We start from the raw sequence: 16,459 nt of genomic DNA, 5'->3' as shown, positions 1-16,459 counted from the left end.
CATGCGTATTGTACCCCAGCTTGGCTAATAACCACTACTTTTGCACCATCTCTAGCTACCACTTTGTAGCGATCCGACGAGAAAGTTGGATCGGTTTTGTGTTGCCTCTGCCTGGCAAGTAAAACTGTATCACCAACCCTGATATCCGACTCTTTTGCGCCGCGCATAGAGTCAGCGTATTTCTTACTAGAAAGCTTCATGTCTGCATCCCGTTCGCGAAGATCCGTGCGGTCAAGTTTCTGTTCGTTACCCCAGAGGCTAGGGAATGTGCTACGATAGCGCCAGCCGACCATCATCTCGAAAGGTGTAATGCCAAGTCTTGAGTGTGGAACAAGAGTGTTGTGTCGATGAACATATTTCTGAAGGGCATAGCGCCAGTTTATACCATCAAGTCTGGAGGCTGCCAAAGCTTTTATTATGCCCTGGTTTTGCCTTTCCACAGCACCATTTGATTGTGGGCTAAGAGGTATGGATTTTCGTACATCAACTCCTTTCTCTTTCCAGAACGAAGTGAATGCAGTGCTTTGGAATGGGGGCCCGTTATCACTCTGAATTATAATAGGGCATCCCCACAGTTTAAACGTTTCGCACAATGCCAAGTTCGTGCTTTCTGCATCCATGGCTTTCATTTCTACAACAGCCAGATAACGCGAGTATGTATCAATTATAATTAAAAACTCTGCGGAACCAAAGTTGGGCACTGTTAAAAAATCCACTTGCAGAATCTCCCATGGTCCGTCAGGCAATTCTCTGGATGTTATCGGTATCGGAGGATTTCGTTTAGACAGGAGAATGCATGTTTCACAGTCTTTGACATATCGCGTTACTTCCGTAGACATCTTTGGCCACCAAAAGTATTGACGCATTATACGCTTCATTGCGACTTCCCCCACGTGACCTCCGTGGGCTGAGCGTAATGCTTTCTGACGTAGAGATTTCGGCAATACAACTCGGTCGTCTTTGAAAAGTAGGGGTGCAAAACTATGTAGAAACTTCTTCTGCGATTCGAATGCTCGAAGTTCATCAGGCCATTTGTTCAATTGCAGAGATTTTTGAACGAGTTGTAGCTCGCTATCATCTTCAGATTCCAATTCCACCTCACCCCATGTTATTTCCATACATCCGGAGTCCAGTGAATATAAAAAGTGCTTTTCTTCGCATTCATCAAATGGTTCTGATGCTTGTGTCTCAGGAATAAGTCGAGAAAGCACGTCAGCTACATTTTCATTACCTGTTACGCATCGTATTGAAAAGTCGTATGGTTGCAGTCTTAGAGCCCAACTCTCGGCGCGGGTTACAGCTCTTTTTCCCATCCTGTGGTTGCTATTGAAAATGAACTGATTGGCTACAGCGTCGGTACATATCACGAAGGATTTGGCAAGTAAATAGAAATTAAACCTCTCTACTCCCCAAACAACAGCTAGAGCTTCTCTCTGTGTCTGTGGATATCGTTTTTCCGAAGCGGTGAGAACCTTTGATGCACATGCTATAATTCTGGGATTACCGTTTTCGTGATACTGAACCAGCACGGCGCCGAGTCCTATTGGAGAGGCATCGACAAACAACTCGGTCCTGTCCGCTGCATTATAATATCCCAGCCGTTTTATGGTATTTAGCGCTTCTTTTTTCATAAATTGAAACTCTGTCTCTTCAGCATTCGTCCAATAAAATGTATCTGAACTGGCCAGTGAACGAAGATGCTCAGTCTTCGTCGCGCGGTGTACAATAAATTTATCGACGAAAGTTACTAGACCCAAGAAACTTTTGACTTCTGAACAGTTAATTGGAGTTCGAAAATTCTGGATGGCCGCAATCTTCTCTTCTTCAATAAGCCATCCTTTGGGTGTCAACGTAAATCCAAGGAATGGCACCGATTGGCTTCCAAAAACACACTTGCTTTCGTTAAGTCTTACATTGTGGTTAGCTAGACAGCGTCGGACTTCCTCCAAGTTCTCGTCATGTTCATCTTTAGTTTTACCGTATATCAATATATCGTCCAAATAATTTTTGCACCCTTTACAACCCCCTAGTACTTTCCGCTGTAGTATTTCTTGAAACAGGTCCGGGGCATTCGTTAAGCCGAAGGGCAATCTCACACAACGAAACATGCCAAATTCAGTACAGAAATTCGTGAGCAGTCTAGATTCTTCGTCTAGTTCTATATGGAAAAACGCATGGGAGAGGTCAATGATAGAGAACCATGTTGCTCCATTCAATTCAGCCAAAATCTTTTCTAATGTTGGCATTGAAAAGGGTGTGCGATAAATATAGCGATTTGGTCCTCTCAAATCGATGACCAATCGTATATCATCTTTACCCTTCGGCACGACTAACATGGACGAGCAGAACGATGTATCCATAACATCTACTACTGGTTCTATAATATCCGATGAAACAAGCTCCAGAAGTCGCTTCTCAACCAAAGGCTTTACAGCAAGCGGAATATTAAAAAATATATTCCGACATGGAGGTTTAGACTTATCGTAATGAATTTTGACTGGAGGAACGTTGAATTTTGGAAAAATATCTTTCGTTACGATAGACGCAATCTCTCCTGCGTATAGTAGCTGATCGAATCTAGTGTTTTTAGATTGCACAGGTACTTTCAGACCTAGCATCAGGACGCTGTACCTGGAAGCTGTTGATCTGCTTAGAAGAGCTCGTAACTCATTGACGACATAAAATTTCTCCAGCGAGGTAGGTCTATTATTAGAGATATATAGGTATGCATAAAACGTAGCTATCACTTTAATTTCGCCGGCTGAGGCATAAGCTTTAAGAGATCGATCCGTTTCAGATCTCAGATCAAAAATACCATTCTTGTAAATGGGGTCAGAAGTCAACGCGCTGAACATGTTTTCAGTGAACGTATTCACTTGAGCTCCGGAGTCAATTAAAAAAGAACACGGCATTCCTGCCACCATCACAGAGATAATACCATCGTCGTCATCAGACCTCAAAACTGTATTATTCTGTAGTGCATATGAATTTCGTGCCTATTTAAAGAGACAGGTGATGATTTGAAATAAAAAAAAGCACTTTATATGCTTAGTAAATTTATACTTACTTCGTCGATATTGTCGCTTTCAGATCTGACCAAATCATTTATCCTAGCCTGTCGAAATGATTCCGTAGCGTTAAGTTTACCGACTTTGCTTGAAAAATTTCCAACAGAGTTCCACTCTTTAGATTCAATCAAGGACACGTTCGAGTTCAAATGAAGTTCCGAACTGTTGGATCTCAGTTGATCTGAGCCAACATTAGCTACCTGTTTAAATATATAATTTTAGCGCTAGTAAAAAAATAAAACGAATCACAGTTCAATTTTTTTTTTGCTTAATTTATTGATGCTTTTTTTGTTGTAATCCAAAATTCACTCGTTTAAATGGCTTTTCTCTTTCGAATACCAAGTTCAAATTACAGCATAAGAGTAGCCGTATTGTAAAAAAATCAGTTATTAATTTCACTTACTTTTTCATCTGCATTTGTTATTTCTTCTGTCTTTTCCACAATAGCAATCTTCTTCGGAGAGATATCCAAAGGCTCCGCCGCCTTTCGCTTCAGTGGCTCGCGCGAACGACACGCACGCTGAATGTGTCCAAGTTTTCCGCAATTGTTACAGATTTTATCTTTGACGCTACAGTCCGTAGCAAGATGGAAAGCGCTATTGCAACGCCAACATCTCTCACCGCGCGAATACTGAATACGTGAACCTCTATTTTGGGTGAACTGTCTGCCTTCTGATACACGCCAACCTCCACGATAAGTTGGATTGCCACGAGTTTTCCGTGAGTCATATCCGTCCAAAGATCTGAACTGACGGTTCCTGTCCCAATTTGAATACGCTTGAACAGGAGCAATAAGTGTCTGTTCCATTTTGCCGTGTTTTTGCGCCACAAACTCTTCATTCAGTCTGATCGCTTCAATCTCGCGGACCTTATCGACGAGATCTGTGAAACAGCCTTTCCGACTGAGCATTCTTAAAGCAGTTGTTCGCACGTCCCGACTTCTAGCGTGCTCAGCTACCGTCGCCACGATCTCCTCGAATTCCTTCTCATGATCGAATTCACAGAGCCGGGCAATAGAACCAACTCGAGATATATATGATAAATCGGACTCTGTTGCCTTTTGTGTCATCAGTGCTAGCCTACGCCTTAGCAGCATAAGATCGGAACCTGATCCGAAATAAGATCTTAGGCGGTGTATTGCATTGGAAAACGGCTCTGTTGTCGAGTCCGGAGCGTCAGCTTGCGATTTTGTGTTTTTAAATATTTCCAAAAGGCGAGGACCGGCTTTCACTTTAAAAACGGTGTATTTGGTTCTTCATCGTCTATCCCAGCCAGTTTTAGAGAATCCGTCAGTAAATCTTTCCACATCTCGAATTGTTGCCGATGTATATCGTCATCATCCATCGGTTTACACTCCGGGACATTGATTGATGCCACCGAAAGCTGGTTCATTGACGACAAAAATCTGGATTCTTCTATGGTGTGACCTGTCGTCATGCGCTGAGTGCTGCTAAAGCCATTATCCGCATTGAACTCAATAGCAGCGTCATCGGAATTGTTCCGGTTATTCCTACCACTATCGCCAGCTTCAAGTTCTTTATTTCTCTTAAGGCTCCGCTCCAGTTCATCAGCTAGTTGAGCAGATTTTTTTCTTTCTTCTGCCAACTCTCTTTCTAAATTTTTAGTTTTACTCTTCCTTTTAGACTTTCCCATGTTATCTGCGAAAACGATAGTGGCAAAAAAAGACAAATAAATAGTATTTCTTTGATTCTTGTATTTTTTTTTTTTTAAAACAGATTTAAATATAAAAAAACATTTAGTTATGATCGTTTTTTTTTTTGCAGCGTCACACTCGCTTACTGGATTAAATAAATTTTGTGCGCTTCTGCTTTTCATTATTTAGAGTCCTACTCGCTCTATATTTGTAAATATATATATATATGTTTCGCCTCATATTGGCTACATGATGTAGAGACCTACTCGCTCGACATCCTTTAACATGTAGAGTACACGTGGTAACTCCGTTTAGATATATGGTGAAGAGTCCTACTCGCTCTACATCCAGCTTTGTCTCGAATATTCATATATTTTTATAGCTTCACCTCAATTTATATTAGTACACATGGTGCAGAGTCCTACTCGCCCTACATCCAGTTCTTCATGAATATTTCTTTCTTGTGGTTCAGTACTCTATTAATTCAGTACTATTTTTTTTTTTAACCAATTTCCTATATCAAACAAGTTTCACCAACGTATCATTCATTTAAACTTACCTACTAACTGCGCCATGTCGTATTCAGAATTTTTTTGTCCACAGAAAATGCGACTATCTTCTACGGTAATAGATCACAGAATGAGGCCTGAACGCATTCTTTTTTTTTGCATCCGCTAAAACACCTCCAACGTCCGGTCTGTAATCCTGCTTCAAATTGCGTTTTGTTTTCTTCTTTTAATGTAGAATACATTTAAGGTTTCAATATAGGGGTCCCGTTTCAAAATATCGGCTGCGGCGCCGCGTCAGATTTTGAACGTTAATAACTTTTATCATACTTAACAGAATGATTTGATTTTTAGACCAATTTGTTGCAAATATGTTCCTCTATGCTGTATTAAAAATTGAAGTATGTATAACATGTACTAATAACAAAAAAATGTGTTTTGAAAAATCTTTCGAAAACGACTCGGAAAAGTGAAAATTTTCAGCCCATCCCGCACAGAGCCGTCGTTATGGTAGACCAACCGAACAATAAAATAATGAAAAGTTTATATATAGGTCCATTACATGTTTGTTCGTATGGTTATTCGCATTGGGTTGCTTGACGAGAGCACTTGGTGGTGGAAAGACGGCATATTCCTTTGGTTAGGCCATTAGAAGCCGGACGGAAAGGAAAGGCTCATGCACGGCACGAGAACGAGCGAGAAAGCGATAGTAGTGCATATTAGCGCGATTATATAAATATCTGTCGGTCGGTTTTTCTCATCATTCGTATTCGTTCAAGCACTAGCAAGCAGCCAGTCCACCGAAGAAAAGCAGTCGGCGATGACGACGGCGGAAAAAGTGCCCCAGCTACTGGTGACTCATCGCAACCCGATCAGGAACTGTCGCCCTGCAAGAATTTCGCCCCAACTAAAGGGCAACAGAGTAGGCTATCGTTCCATCGTCTGGGTCGTGAGATTGTGCAGGACTGCAAAGTCGAGCTACGCTTACAAAGCTCAGTCGTAATGATGCCCCGAGAAGCCAACGATGCCTACTTGGTCGGTTTGTTCGAGAATGCAAAATAGTGCTTTCTAGCTCACCGTGTCCGCGGGGAGTGCGCCTGAATTATGCTCCCGCAATAAAACAATAAACGGTTCTTTACAGGACCAATTAATTGTGTTCTAATAAGAGTTAAACTGAAATTTACATTTTATGGTGTATAACAAATAATTTTCAGAAAGCAATATAAGAAATACGATGTGTGGAAAGAAAGAAAGAGAATTTAAATTATCCTCTCGCTCGTTTTCGTGCACTGCTTTTCCATTCCTTTCTGCTGCTACTACCATCATAACTGAAACGAATGTGCGTGTTCCCCCACCATCTCATGGCCAGTGTTGCCACAATTGCATGTCGCTATAACAATTTGAATTATTTTATTGATCCTCTCTAGTATTGATAAAATATAGAACGTGCAAAGTACACTAGTCGCATGCTTTTATTCGAACTTTTTGGCAGCCTCCGTTGATTAACTGCATAAATCGATTTGTTTGTGCAGCTCCTTGCTAGTAGCAAACTAAATAGCCTTTATCAGCGCTAACAAATAACACGAAAGAATTTAAATTTGTGAAAATCTTTTCCTTCCTTCTTTTCAAATCTGCAACATTCTTTGAAAATATTGTTTGAATGTTGTTATTGAAAAACTGAACATGCAAGTTTGCTAGCATTGGCCACTAGATTGAAGGCGATGGAAAGACAGAATATTCGTTTTGGTTATGCTAGTATTGGTAGCCGAACGGAAAGGAAAGGCGCAGGAATGGCACGAAAACGAGCGAGAGAGCGATAGTAGTGCTTTCTCGTATATGAATATTGGTCGTTCGGTTTTTCTCATCATTCGTATTCGTTCAAGCACTAGCAAGCAGCCAGTCCACCGAAGGAAAGCAGTTGGCAATAGCGACGGACGGAAAAAGTGCCCCAGCTACTGGTGACTCATCGGAACTGTCGCCCTGCAAGAATTTCGCCCCAACTAAAGGGCAACAGAGTAGGCTATCGTTCCAGCGTCTGGGTCGTGAGATTGTGCAGGACTGCAAAGTCGAGCTACGCTTACAAAGCTCAGTCGTAATGATGCCCCGAGAAGCCAACGATGCCTACTTGGTCGGTTTGTTCGAGAATGCAAAATAGTGCTTTCTAGCTCACCGTGTCCGCGGGGAGTGCGTCTGAATTATGCTCCCGCAATAAAACAATAAACGGTTCTTTACAGGACCAATTAATTGTGTTCTAATAAGAGTTAAACTGAAATTTACATTTTATGGTGTATAACAAATAATTTTCAGAAAGCAATATAAGAAATACGATGTGTGGAAAGAAAGAAAGAGAATTTAAATTATCTTCTCTCGCTCGTTTTCGTGCACTGCTTTTCCATTCCTTTCTGCTGCTACTACCATCATAACTGAAACGAATGTGCGTGTTCCCCCACCATCTCATGGCCAGTGTTGCCACAATTGCATGTCGCTATAACAATTTGAATTATTTTATTGATCCTCTCTAGTATTGATAAAATATAGAACATGCAAAGTACACTAGTCGCATGCTTTTATTCGAACTTTTTGGCAGCCTCCATTGATTAACTGCATAAATCGATTTGTTTGTGCAGCTCCTTGCTAGTAGCAAACTAAATAGCCTTTATCAGCGCTAACAAATAAAACAAAAGAATTTAAGTTTGTGAAAATCTTCTCCTTCCTTCTTTTCAAATCTGCAACATTCTTTGAAAATATTGTTGGAATGTTGTTATTGAAAAACTGAACATGCAAGTTTGCTAGCACTGGCCACTAGATTGAAGGCGATGGAAAGACAGAATATTCGTTTTGGTTATGCTAGTATTGGTAGCCGAACGGAAAGGAAAGGCACAGGAATGGCACGAAAACGAGCGGGAGAGCGATAGTAGTGCTTTCTTGTGTTTTCATATATGAATATTGGTCGGTCGGTTTTTCTCATCATTCGTATTCGTTCAAGCACTAGCAAGCAGCCAGTCCACCGGAGGAAAGCAGTTGGCGATGATGACGGTCCGCAAAAGTGCCCAGCTACTGGTGGCCCATCGCAACCAACTACCGATCAGGAACTGTCGCCATGCTAGTATTTCGCCCCAACTAAAGGGCAACGGAGCAACTAATCCGCTGGCTAACATTCCAGCGTCTGGTTCGTAAGGTTGTGTATTACTTCAAAGTCGAGCTACGCTTACAAAACTCAGCCGTAATGAAGCCACTGATGCCTACTTGGTCGGTTTGTGGGAGTGGGCGTAAATTACAATAAAAGCAACGGTTCTTTTCAGGACCAATCAATTGTGTTCTAGTGAGAGTTAAACTGAAACTTTTATTTTAAGGTGTGTAGCAAATTTTCAACAAGCAACATAATACGTTGGGTGGAAAGAAGTAGCTTGCACACGGAACAAAAATTTAAATTATCCTCTCGCTCGTTTCGTGCACTGCTTTTCCATTCCTTTCTACTGTTATTATCAGTATTACCAAAACGAATGTGTTGTTGCATGTGTTTAAGAGAAACGTTGAAGTCGCATGCTTCTATTCAAGCTTTTTGGCAGCCCCCGTGAACTAACTGTATTAAATGATTTTTTGTGCAGCTCCGTGCTAGTAGCAAACAAAATGGCCCTACCAGTGTCTGATTCGTGAGATTGTGCAGGATTTCAAAGTCGAGCTAAGCTTATAAAGTTCAGCCGTAATGGTACCCGAAGAAGCCAGTCTTGTCGTTTTGTTCGAGGCTACAAAACAGTTCGCCAGGCACGTAACTATCATGCCAAAAATATCCAACGATCCAGCGCATCACCATCAACACCAACGCCGATACCAAAGGTTCTTTTCAGAACCACCATTATTACCATAGAGAATTATTTGAAAATTTCCCATTCAAACGTGATTCTGTTGAATATTATTAGTTTTAAATTAACGTCTCGAATTGAAATCACGACGCTCCGGTTATGTGACAGACATTACCCACCCATCTTTTTTTATTGTGACCACGACACCCCATTTCAATATTTCTGAATGAACAGAAGGTCGAGTTTGGAAAGTTTGTAACTTTCATTGTACTTAACCAAATTACACAATGTTCGCACTAATGATTCAGAAATATGATCAGGAATCTTCTGTTAGATTTGTAAGTATGTATAATTTACATGAATAAAGAAAAATTGATTTTCAGGAATCAATTATTATCTGTTCTTCCATTGTCCAGTACTACGCGACTTCCTCATGCTAACAATTAATTTCATCGTTAGCCATCTCCCTCACCAAGGCCAACAACGCCAACAAAACCGGTCCTTTTCAGGACCACCATCATTTTTGTAAAGAATAATTTGAAATATTCCTCGCCCAAATCAGCTTTTGTCCGAAAATCCTAATGAGTATCAACATATTTGAAGAACGTGTTCCTTATGTATTCTACATCTCTCCGGTTATGTCGCAGACATTACCCACCCATCTTTTTTTTTATTAGTTTGCGTTTCAATTCCTTGATTACACACTTCGAATTTTTCTAGACAATCAATTAATCAACATTATCAATACTAATTACGCTATAAAAGTTAATATCAATTATTTTATTTCTAAGGATTGATATTACTTGTTATGCATATTATCTTTTCACGAAGTCTTTTTTTTTTTTTAAAATATATATATTTTAATATATCGTACCTAGATTATTTCACAATATTTTATTTTCAACTCGATGTGATCAAACTCTGATAACAGTGTACCGTTTCAATGCGTTTGCTCCATGGGTGTCTGAGCGTTGTAAAGATAATACATCTTATGTCGACTCACATCTCCATAATGACGTTCAAAAGCATAACTGTCAAAGTTCCTGTTACTTTTTATTATTCATAGTCGTCGTATTCACTACACTGTTCAGGATATCATCCAAATAATATGTGGAATCGTTAGACTATATAGGTTAAAGTTTGTGTACATTTTTTTTTATTTGGGCAGTTTTGCTGCTTGAGAAATCAATTGATCGGGGATCTGTTATTTCGTCGGGAAAACACCGTCTGGTCTGTTATGGCGAACGACAGACAGATTTTTTTTGGTAAGACCAAAAAAAGTTTGGCTAGAACCGTATAATAATGTGCTATTTTCATCAATTGTGAATAAAGAATAATCTAGGTCGTGATCTATGATTGTGAGCGATTGCTAATTTAAACCAATTGGTTTTGAATTTGATCAAACATTTAAATTTAGATCAACATTCTGGGGTCATTATTTTAGCCATTTATGATACGTTGGCGCCTCGTTTAACTTTTCCCTATTGAAAACAAATTTTAAATTTAGTGGAAGCAGCAATGATTTTTATTAGATAAGGTGTTCCTAAATCATAATTTATGCTGATAATGTTATGGTACTACTACCTATTGCAGTAGGTCAATCAACCATAATCCTTATACAATGGACAGTGGTTCAGAACAACAATTTAGGGGGAAATGCATTTTTCGCAAAAAATTTTCATTCAAATTTTTCATCTTCAGAGGAATTTTTATACACGATTTGAATTTTATTTTGTTGTTCCATTCCAGCAAACACCGAAAAGTCTCAATACATTTTGCATGTGTACCTGCAAACTTAAATATTTTTTATTAAATGATGGCTGCTAAGGGACCATTCATAAATTACGTAACGCTTTTAGGGGGGGGGGGGAGGGGGTACAACAAGTTGTGACAGGGGGGAGGGGGAGTTAGCTAGATCGTTACGTTACATGTTTTCACCGAAAAAAAAAAAATTTCTTGGAATTTGTTACGTAACAGGGGAGGGGGGATGAAGAAATTTGTGACAATTTGTTACATGGGGGGAGGGGGGAGTCAATTTTGGGCAATTTTTGCGTTACGTAATTTATGAATGGTCCCTAAGCTGTTTTCGTGGGTGAAAGGAGAAAAGTGAGACTAGTTATGTAAGCTATGCAAGCTAGGCTCAATGGAGATATCCAAGTCAGTTTTGGATCACATACATTTGGAGGAACATCAGATGTTGCTTCAAGCTGTCCTCAACTCCTGTTGGGCAGTTTTCACTTCGTTGTCTGACGTGTTCTTGATGGTCACATCATTAGCGTTTCTGCATTAGAATTGGCAGACAGCCTTTGTTGATTATAAGTTTAGGGGATGTGGGGAATAAAGTAATATATAACAACTTTTTGCGCCAGTAAAGCTCCTTGAGAGTCTCATGTACTAATTCCGAAGGAAATTGAGGTTTCGATGAAATGCCGGAAGAGATGAGGAGCAGTAAGCGAGTTTTACAAGAGGGACTGAGACACTTACTACTACTGAAATGAAATCTGTAAGTAGCACTAATACATATATAATTTCAGGAACGGTACGGGATGGCGCTGGACCTGTGACGTTCGACTGGCATAGTCTATTCTCATTAGTTCGGAAGTCTTCTTGGCTAATTTTGGTAGATGTGTGCAAGTGGATAGATCAATTCACTTGGGTGGGGGACCGGTGAATCCTGCTACTTGTCGACTCTTTTGACCTTTGGTATGAAGCTAAATCAGGAAAGGTTATTTAGCTCGACCAAGTACAGCAGCTTCTAGAAATGCTGAGTAGCCTTTTCGGGTCGGTGTCGGTGTTATCTGTTCGAGCCGAACCAGATGGACATTCGGTTCGAGAAAACTTTATGGGGAATCGCGAGTAAATATTACCAAATTTTTTATGGGCAGAGATTCTTTTTGTGAAACTTTGAAATGTCTTCACCCCGTTCACTTAGTCAGAATAATAATAGGAAAAAATTAGTATTTGCCTGATCTATATTCTGACAATCACCACTATTGACTAGAACAGGGACAATCGAATTCCGGTTTAAGATGATAGTGAAACAGCACAGTTGTGGGACAAAGTATTTGCGAATAAGGACTAACACTGCTAGTATTTTTACCGCATCCAAAAATAGTCGATTGATCCGCTTCGAACCAAGGAAACAAAAAGAAAATTATGAAGAGACGTGGATTCAATGCGAAATTCACACTATTGTTTGCTTTGTTGTACATATTGGCTACACCGAAATGTGCAGTTAAGGACATCCTGAACAGAGTCACAAGGTGGCAGCTAAAATGGCTGCCGTCGTTTCTGCTTCTTTTTATTTCATCGTCAAAATCAAAACATTGCATTGGCTCGCAAGACAAAATCGTTTGAAACTTGAACGTCTTAGCTCAGATTACTTAGAGATTTTATCACTGTATGTACGCATGTTAGCATAAGCAGATGAATAGATTCTAGATCTTCACGGAATTTTGATTCGCTTAGGAAATTTGTATCTTTTTGTTTTTCAAAACAAATGAAACACGCAGTAAAAAATCAGCCAGCTGATTACTGAACGATACACTTGTGTGCATCCCATCTCCTAACGGTATAGCACGCTCTAGCTGCATGCAGATGTTGTAACGTAAGCCGAACATAACCGAACCTTTTGTTGGCATCGCTTCACCTTAAGGTTAAACCGTGGCAGTCGTCCATAGTACTAGCGACAAATTCCATATTAAGATTGCAGGATTGTTTTTTGAAAGAGAATGGGTATTCATTTTTATTGACGTCTCGTTTCACGCAAGACTGCGTCGAAAGTCTTCTCTCGCAAATTCGCACAAGGCAAAAGAGACCAACGGCATTGCAGTTCAGAAACTTATTGAAATCCATTTGTGTATCGCAATACTTAACTGTTGTACCTGGCTCATCTTATGATCCAGATGAACAGGAATGGTTGATTGATTTCCCTAGCAATGTTCGTCAGTTAGCACAACAAAAGAAGACTGAAAAGGAAAATGATTCCCTGTACGCTGCTATTTCATCACAATCCATCGTAGTACCTCCAGATGTACTTAACGAATCAGAACAAAATGTTCTGTATCATGTTACTGGATTAACAATACACAAAGTTTCTAAAAAGGGATCTTTTTGTGGTGCATGTGTTAGCAGCTGCATTTCATATTAGCCATTTTTAGCTAACTTCACTAAATTTACAATACTCAAGGATTTTACAGGAAATGCTTTAGTATACGCTAACGAACAGACGTTCTTATTTTTTATGAATTTTGGAAAAAATCATTAGAGCTCACGTAAAAACTTCAATTAGTAATCAATTCCAAGCTATTATTGCTATATTTAGTAAAGTTCAAACAAACCATTTCAGAAACTCACACCATTAAGGATAAATTCCATATCAACTTTTGAATAGGGCTAATAAGATTTGCAAACAAACTTTTATTTTGCTGATTTCTCTTATTTTGTTATAATTTCAACACAGAAAACATTTGAAATTGATTCTACCAAGGGTAAATATGTTGATTCAAGTGTATTTTTCACGAAATTCAACTCGGCAGCGGAGTAATGAGCGAAAGAAGCTTGTTTACAAAAATCTCATTAGCCCTTTTGAAGAATTAATATTGAATTGATACGATCATTTGCTTTATTCAGATTAAAAACACTGGTACTCAAGAAAATTCGCCTTAATAAATTTGACAGTAAATCAATGGCTCTGCAACATTTCTGTATTACCATGAAATAAATATATGATTTGAATAAGGCAAGAACTTTTCTCTTATACACTAAACTCAATGAATCCAAAGAGGGAAGAAATACAGTGTCCACTGGAAATGTGTTTTTGCTTTATGAGTTTTTGTGTTGGCTGTTCTGCAGTAGCCAAACTGATTTGCTTACTTTGTGTTGACGATTTAGGTTACAACCACAATCGCTTTCAATTTATACATTTTTACAGCAGTTGAAGTTAGAATCTGACTCAGTTTCGCCTCCCGCGAAAACGGTATTGATACTGCTCAATCCCATGTTTAATTTTATTATAAAACATCCCATTGCTTCGATCGGAATTTCTTTATTTACCGAATTTTTTTGAAAAAAATGTTGAAAACTTGTGAAATTTTAATTCATTTTGATGGATTGGATAACAATACTTCCCCAATAATAATGTTACACTTTTTAGACTGACAAGTCTCATGTTCGTTTGGAATGACATTGACAGTTAAATTGGAATTCCAAACGAAACATGGCGTCTCTTTGTTATTCTAGTCTCTTTAATGCAAATCATTTCAAACACTGTGTACTTGACAATCTGTAACTGTGTTAGTGTGTTCAACGATTTGTTTTCCTCCACCTGTCATAGGTGGAGAAACTACCCGAATAGAAATGCACAACAGTATTACAACATTTTTTATTGTTACATTACAACGAAAAACAATGTTATTCTGGAAAATTTACAATGGAAATATAATCACATTTGTTGTTTCTACAACCAATTTCATTGTAAACCTGGTTTTTGCATGGAAAAATGGGAGTCGTTAAGCGATGTAACAATGAAAAAACTGATCTTTTCCCATACATTCTGAAATCAAAAACATCGATTTACATTGTTTTTCCGTTGTAGATTTTGGAGGAATGAAGGACTGCATCATAAGTACATTGATGTCACAAGAAAAGTTGTTGTTAACAAATAAAACTGTTGTAAATTCAACGTTTCTACGATCAATTTCGATATTCAGCCTTTTGTTCATGGCTGCGTTCCCAAATGCGCACCTCACTTTGACAAGTCGTCTGTCCAGTGTCAATTTTGACATATCAGTCGTGTTAATTTTGACAAGCCGTTCCTTCGGTCTCAATTTTCACATCGCGGTAGGCGTTCATTTCAATTCTCAACTCAAACATTGAACGTCAAATCATAATTTTTGATTTTCTCCCTCGAAGAAAAAGCCTAGTACGGTTCGAGTCGAGCCGATTGTAGTCCCAGCGGCACAAGTACAGAACATAGAATATTCGAAATCGCGTATACGAAAATGGCCTTCAATAATCGTTCCACTAACAGCGCACAATACGATGACCTTTCGGTCTTATAATTTAATCGGGCGGTCACTATACTGAGAAAAGCTAATTATCAGAATTATTTTTTAGTTTTTTTGCTGCAAATTGTGATCGAAATTCGCGCAGATCTTTAACAAACATTGCTAAGGTATTGTATTGTTAGAAGATTGCACGGTTTTCCTGGTCATTTTAAACCGAGCTTCATTGATTTATTACTAGTCGTATTGTATTTGATGAGATGAGATCTCGACTTTCTTAATTCTCTTAACACATAGCTTTCAAAAAGCTGAGAATATGCTTATAAATTTATTGATCAGTTTATGAATAGATACGGGAATAAATTGATAGTAACGAAAAAGGTGATTGGAAACAAACTAACAAATTTAAATTTGACGTTTAACGTTTGAATTGAGAACATAAATGAGCAGGGTAGGTGAGATTTGTGAAACTTGTGGCTTGTCAAAATTGACATTACTGACGAATTGTCAAAACTGACACTGGACGAACAACTTGTCAAAGTAGAGTGCTCATTTTAAAACGCAGCCACCAGCAAAAAGCTGAATTACTGTCTGTTCGGGTAGCTTTTCGGTCGGAATATTTTCATGATGGATCCTAACCAATCAGTATTGTACATCTCCGGAATAAGTTTTACGGCGGCGTAGATTATTAGAACACCATAATTAACGACGCTGAATCCCTCTGGATAAAGACTCGACACGTCAATCGTTTGTTTATCACACGCAGAAAAATTTATCGTAGTTAAAATGAAAAACCAAAACTTTATATCAAAACGCAATTAAAAAATTGATTCTACCTAGAAAATTATTTAAAACAAATATTTGTCATTTTTGGAAAGAAAAAGAAAAAAGTTTATTTTTAATTGTACAAACTTTATTAAAATCAAATATATATGCTGTTAGTCAAAAAAATAAAACGATTTATATCAATTACAATACTTCTTCGTTATGACTGCTTATATTTTTAAAATAACAATTTTTTATGTCGATTCAAAACACTGCTTCATTACATTGTTTCTTTCCATTTGACATTGCAACAGCGTTGCCATAGTTGCGGATTTTTCCGCAATCTTGCGGATTTTCCGCAATTTGAAATGGAGTGGCGGATTTTTCTGCGGATTTTCTGCATTTGCGGATTTTTTTGCGGATTTGTCATGAATGAATCAAATGGTTGGCCTTAATTTTTCAATTTTAAATTGTATGTTTAATCACAATACGTACATTATACTATTTTAATAAATTAAATTATGCAATCATTGGCGTACAGGAATGTAACCGACTTTGACATATAGGGGAACATGGGGAGACTTGACCAAGTTTTCAGCTAAACCTGCATAACTCTCTAAAAAGTTTTCAATCCTTCAAAACTCATTGAGATATGATG

The 16,459-nt window shown here is 38.6% G+C and overlaps 1 pseudogene; it reads left to right on the top strand.

The window, feature by feature from the left end:
- Positions 1–11,525: 11,525 nt before the first annotated feature.
- LOC131680513 (uncharacterized) lies at positions 11,526–13,754 on the top strand (annotated as a pseudogene).
- The last annotated feature ends 2,705 nt before the right edge of the window (positions 13,755–16,459 follow it).

Source organism: Topomyia yanbarensis, chromosome 2 (genome assembly GCF_030247195.1).
Source record: "Topomyia yanbarensis strain Yona2022 chromosome 2, ASM3024719v1, whole genome shotgun sequence".
NCBI lineage: Eukaryota > Metazoa > Arthropoda > Insecta > Diptera > Culicidae > Topomyia > Topomyia yanbarensis.
Note: the sequence above shows the minus strand (reverse complement) of the source record. Positions and strands in the feature narration are given on the sequence as shown.